The sequence below is a fragment of the Parasteatoda tepidariorum genome, chromosome 6, assembly GCF_043381705.1.
Source record: "Parasteatoda tepidariorum isolate YZ-2023 chromosome 6, CAS_Ptep_4.0, whole genome shotgun sequence".
NCBI classification, from domain to species: Eukaryota; Metazoa; Arthropoda; class Arachnida; order Araneae; family Theridiidae; genus Parasteatoda; species Parasteatoda tepidariorum.
In genome coordinates, this window is record NC_092209.1 from 9,246,247 (window position 1) to 9,252,875 (window position 6,629).

Below are 6,629 nucleotides of genomic sequence, written 5' to 3' on the forward strand. Positions count from 1 at the left end.
CGGAATCCATACTGTTCGTCGGGGAGCGCTGTAAGTAGTGGTTTTAATCTGTTGTAGATGATTTTTTCGTATATTTTTCCAAGTATGTTAAGTAGACTGATAAGAAAACGCTGAAAAGAGACATTTTCAAGGGTTTTTATAAACCAGGAAAAAATAAATAAAGTTGTAGAATTAATATGAGTATATTTAATGTAGCCTAATTATTTTTGCTTTGCCTTTAATTTCAATATAATTAATACATATTAGTTTTGATTATGCTTACATGATTTTTATATCTTTTATTTCAAATTAGTTTATGGTAAGGAAAACAATACCCAGCCTTCTTATTAATCTGTAATAAAATAGTTCGAATACCAATTCCTACTTTGATTATAACCACTCAGAAAATATCACTTACAAGGTTCTCCCACTAAGCTCTTCAAATGAGTGTTGCACAGCATTGGACACCCGGTAAAATTGATTGAGTAAGGGTATCCGATTGCAGGTCAGAACAAAAAGAAAAAAAATTTTTTTTAGGTAACCGGTTCTGAGAGGTAAGTTCATTTTTTATAATTACATAACTGCCGGAATAAGAGTGATCCGAGTTAATTTAAATTTTTAAATTTTATTTTTAAATTTAAAGTGGTAGTAACGCTTATGCTTCGCATGTTTTAAAATTTATTTTAAAATAATTTTTGCCACCACTACACAGAAATACAATAATATTTACATAATTGCATTGAATTAATACGTTGCTATTTTCAAAAAAAAAAATATATATATTTCCGTCCTTTTTTGCAAATCAATTTTTTTATTACCACTGGAGAAAATCATCTTCGGAAAGATTTAAAGTTGGCAAGTAATATATTGACTATAACTATATTTTTTATTTTATAACCGTCGTTGAACAGCCGACCCAATCTTTAGGTTTACGACTACTAATGTTCAACTCCGTAGCCACGTAATTTTGAACCCAGTGCAGAAGACAAGGGAACTGCTGGATCGAGTATAGAGAAAAATTTGCCTTCGTGGAGGACTTTTTAATAGAAATAACCCTGCATTATCATTACACGAAGAGGAAAAATCTCCAAAGGTTAGCCTGATGACAAGGGAGCTTTAACCCATGATCCTTCTACCACTGAGGACATTTTACGTCATCACTGTGGTCGGTGCAAGCCGGATGCGGAATTCATATCGACTAGTCATCGCTGGGATGCGAGCCTGGTTCACCTCATTGGAAGGTGAACGCTCTATCCTCTGAGCCATCACGGCTCACTATAACTATATTGTAGTATAACTATATTATAATATGACTATATTATAGTATAACTATATGGACTATAACTATATAGGTTGTAACTACGATGACTATAGGGTATTTGGAAAAAAAACTGTTCAACAAAGCTGACTTTTTAACCTCTGCCAAGTCGCTAATCTCTTAAACGCTATTTAAAAAGCTTATTTTTAAACACTAATTAAAAAGCTTATCTATAACGGCAACCAAAGAGTTTATCTTTAAACACTAATCAACATTAGTTAATTTTTGAAACTCTAAATATCAGTTTCTAAAATAGCTATTTCCTTTAACATTTATTTAACTTTTAAATTGATATTTCTTTTGAGAGATAACTTTAATTTTGCTTTTAAAAGCTATTCATAACACTACTGAAAAAAAAATTAAGTCTTCTAAAAATATTTACTGCACATATTCCATTACAAACTACAAGATAAAAACAGAGAAAAATTTTCGCGAAATGATTTTAAAGATCTTTCAGAAAAAAAGTTTTTTCTGCTCCTCGAAATTGAATTAGCTTGGAATTCTTCCTTGAATTGAATATTTAAATTACCTTCGCAGAGAAAATAAACTTTTATTTAAAATCATTTGAAAACTCTGTAATAAACATGAATCTAAGATTTTTTGTATTATTCTTAAAATTTTCTATCGTCGCTACTTTTTTATTATGCGTGTTAGGTAGACTATTACATTTTAAAGATTAGCTAAAATAAATAGTATATACTTATTGAAGGTAAGAAAATTCAGAGAAACAATTGTTTTATTTTTTATTTAGACACACAAAATTGAATGATAAAAGTAACAGAATAATAATAATTTCGTTATTGGTGTCAGAAAAATTTAGAATATGAGCAATTTAATTATAAAATTTGTATTATTTGTAAGAATAATATGAATTTATTTGGAGATTTGAATCTTATAAAAATGTTAAACTGGTAGTTTTATTAGTTCTTCGATTGGTAGGGATTTCAACAAGATTTTTTTTTGTCAGATTCCTTATATTAAAGTCGGCATGGTGTTATAATTTAACAATTTATTGAAACGCAAGCATTTTATTTGGAGGTAACTAAGGTTTTATAATCTTGATTTTTCATTTGTTGATCCAAAATGTAAAAAAAAAAATAGTAACTGAACAGTAATAATTTTGTTATTGGAGTTTAAAAAAAATTAAGAAAGGAGTAACACAAATTGCAAATATTGTATTATTTGCATTCCTAATAATCATAATATTTGATGACATATAAAGTAAAAGAACCAATTGAATCATAATATTTGAAGTCACAAAAACCTTTTCATAAGTATTAGAGAAATTCTTTCTGTTGGAAAAAAATATTGTAAAAATTATATCAAATGATCTGGAAAGCGATTACTTTTTCTATTTTCCATTTTAACAATTCTTGAAAGAACTAGATAAAAAAAAAGAAAGGATACAAAGCCATGTTATTAAATAAGCGTATTATGAAGAAAAAAAAAACTATAAAAACGCCCAGATGATTGGATATATTTTTTCAAGGAGTGCGGAAAGTCCCAGCATCCCCAGAACTAGAAGAAAGAGCACTAAGATCATGCGGTTGCCTGGCAACCCATCCATCCAGTACAGTAGCGCCATCTACATGATCAGATATTTGGCTATGGATCTTCTCTATCTCACCGCATTTTCTATGTTGATGCCCAAAAGAGAAACTGGATGATGTGAAAACAACGTCACGTCATATAGCTTGTTAGTGTTTTTTATTTCTGCGCATGTTTGGACGTGAATTAGATTTCTGTGGTTTTTTTATGTGATCAGAAATTGAATGGGAATTGTGACGGTAACTATTATTTGGTTCTACTATTGTTTGTAGAATTATATACGTAGAGAATACATTAGAATGGAATGGCTTTTTTCCCCCACATTAGTATTGCTGATTCGTTCTCAAACAGCATAATAAATGATTTCTAATAAAATATAAATTAATGAGAAAAATATAAAATTTACGATTCTTTTTTAATTGACTTATTTTACTAAAAATTACTTAAAATCAAATTTTTTTGCGAATCACTAAAAATTACCAAACACAATTTATACTATAACTGATACTTGCTTTTACGAAAACTATTATTTAATTCTATTCTGGAGTATTTTATACGTGCGCAAATACTATGAAGTACTTTTTACATGCCATGAATTATGTGCTTAGAAAGAATATACATTAGAATCTCTATTATTTCCTCTTATACTTATTTTGCTTATTAGTATTACTGATTCGATCTCAAACAACATAATAAATGATTTTTAATAAAATGTAAATGAATGAGAAAAAATATAAAATTATGGTTCTTTTTAAATTTACTTATTTGACTAATAATTACATAAAACCAATTTTTTCCCGGGTCGCTTAAAAATATAAAAAATAGCCAAAAAAGTATTTATTATGTACGTTGAGAATACATCAGAGTGGAAAGCTTTTGCTATTCCCCCACATTAGTATTACTATTTCGATCTCAAACAGTAAAATAAATAATTTTTTATGAAGAAGAAGAAAAAAAAAATTCTAAATAAGGAAAAAAAAATGCATAATAAAATATTCTTTTCAATTTATTTTTTAATTTTACTATTAGTTATAAAAGCAATTTCTTTGCTGTTCATTAAATTTAGAAAAATGAACGAAAAACAATCTTTACGAAAACTATTATTTGGTTCCACGAAAACCACTTAGTTCTGGTATGTAGTACTCCCTGTGTGCGTAAATACTACGAAATACTTTTTACGCACTAAGAATTATATATGTAGGAATATAATACATTAGAATCGCAAGTATTTTTTATATTTTCTTACAATAATATTGCTGATTCGATCTCAAACTGCATAATAAATGATTTGTAATGAACAGAATAAAAATCTTAATGTCTAATAAGAAATATTTATATAAATATAAATAAATAAAAAATTTTTATATAAAAATATTTATATAAATTTTTTGATAATATTTATGCTTCATTTCAATTTCTCTTATTTTAGTAATAATTATGAAATCAATCTTTTTTTTCTGGTTACTAGAAATGAAAAATGAATGAAAAAAATACCACAGAACAATTTCTATGTTCTTTTGTATGATTACAAAGTGAGCGGGAATTACAACGGTAACTATTATTCTACTATTGTTTGTAGAATAATATACGTAGAGTGGAAAGCTTTCGCTATTTTTTCATGTTAGTAATTCTATTTCTTTCTCAAACATCATAATAAATGGTTTTTAATAAATAAAACAAAAATCAAAATAAATAAAACAAAAGTCTCAATAAATAAAACAATATTTATAAATTTAAAGATTCCTTTCAATTTTTATTTGTAGAATTATATACGTAGAGAATAAATTAGAGTGAATAGCTTTTTTCCCACATTGGTATTGCTGACTCGATGTCAAACAGAATAATAAATGATTTTTAATAAACGAAACAAAAACTTAAATGAATAAGGAAAAAAAATTATATTCCTTTTCAATTTTACTTATTTTACTAATAATTATAAAACCAATCGTTTTTTTCGGGATACTAGAAATGAAAAATAAACGAAAAAACAACCACAAAACAGTTTCTATGCTCTTCGATATTATTGCGAAGTGAATGGGAATTGTGACGGTAACTATTATTTGGTTCTACATGTTGTTTGTAGAATTATAGACGTAGAGAATACATTAGAATAGATAGCATTTTTCCTCACATTAGTATTGCTGACTCGATCTCAAACAGCATAACTAAATGATTTTTAATAAATAAAACAAAAAAATCTAAATGAATGAGAAAAAAATATAAAATTTAAGATTCTTTTCAAGTGTACTTAATTTCCTAATAATTATTTAAAATAATTTTTTTCCCGGGTCACTAATAATGAAAAAAGTAGCCAAAAACAATGATAACTATTATTTGCTTTTACGAAAACTATTATTTAGTTCTAGTATCGAGTATTTTATGCGTATGAAATATTTTTTACATGCTAAGAATTATGTTCGTTGAAAGAATATATATTAGAATCGCTACTATTTCAGGTTATAATTATTTCGCTTATAATTATAAAATTAAACGTTTTTTCCTGACTGGAGAGAAAAATTAATGATTAAATAACCACAAAATAAATTTCATGCTCTTATTTTCTGTATGATTGTAAATTGAATGAGAATTACAACCTTAACTATTATTTGGCCCTTATACTGTTTGTAGAACTATATACGTAGAGAATACATTAGAATAGATAGCATTTTCCCCACATTACTATTGTTGAACCGACCTTAAACAGCATAACTAAATGATTTTTAATAAATAAAACAAAAAAATCTAAATGAAGAAAAATATTTATACATTTAAAGAATCTTTTCAATTTTTATTTATGATACTAACAATGTTTTTTTGTGGTTACAAAACAATGCTGTTTGTGGGTTACTAAAAATGGCAAGAAAATAACAAAATAACAGATTCAGAAAATTATTGTAGCGGTATAGCAATTATTTTAATAATGCAAGTTCTTAGTATTCAAAAAAAATATTGTTAGTGGGATTGACGGTCAAAGCATTATAAAGCAACTTTGTAGAAACTGAGATGAAAATATTAATATATATTTCAGATAATTTCAGATTCAGATCAGGTCAGATAATTTTTAAAAACAAAATCTCCCATGAAAATCAGGAGAATAGGCACCGATGTGATTTTTTAAATTACAGATAGAGAATTTATTTTCTGTGATTCCGAACTTTATTGTGATTTGCTATTATTTTCCAATTGCTATTACTTATTGTGAATTCCTAATATTCTCCAATTAGTAGACGTACTGAGCTACCAACTTTCTACGCTTTCTGGGAAAGTTTATTCTCGTGGTAGCAATTTAGTAGCTATTATTTTAATATTCTCCACTTAATAGATGTACAGAGCTACCAACTTTCTACGCGTTTTGGGAAAATTTCTTCTAGTGGTAGCAGTTTAGTAGCTATTATTTTAATATTTTCCAATTAGTAGGTGTACAGAGCTACCAACTTTCTACGCTTTTTTGGAAAATTTCTTCTAGTGGTAGCAATTTAGTAGCTATTATTTTAATATTTTCCAATTAGTAGATGTACAGAGCTACCAACTTTCTACGCGTTTTGGGAAAATTTCTTCTAGTGTAGCAGTTTAGTAGCTATTATTTTAATATTTTCCAATTAGTAGGTCCACATAGCTACCAACTTTCTAAGCTTTTTTGAGAAATTTCTTCTAGTGGTAGCAATTTAGTAGCTATTATTTTAATATTTTCCAATTAGTAGATGTACAGAGCTACCAACTTTCTACGCTTTTTGGGAAAATTTCTTCTAGTGTAGCAGTTTAGTAGCTATTATTTTAATATTTT

The 6,629-nt window shown here is 27.0% G+C and overlaps 1 protein-coding gene across 1 annotated transcript in view; it reads left to right on the forward strand.

The window, feature by feature from the left end:
* Positions 1 to 2,925: 2,925 nt before the first annotated feature.
* LOC107451644 (potassium channel subfamily T member 2-like) overlaps positions 2,926 to 6,629 on the forward strand; it is a 339,135-nt gene continuing 335,431 nt past the window's right edge. Inside the window, exon 1 of the mRNA XM_071181980.1 lies at positions 2,926 to 3,084. The gene's annotated coding sequence lies outside the window, so the exon portion shown is untranslated. The remainder of the gene's footprint in view (positions 3,085 to 6,629) is intronic.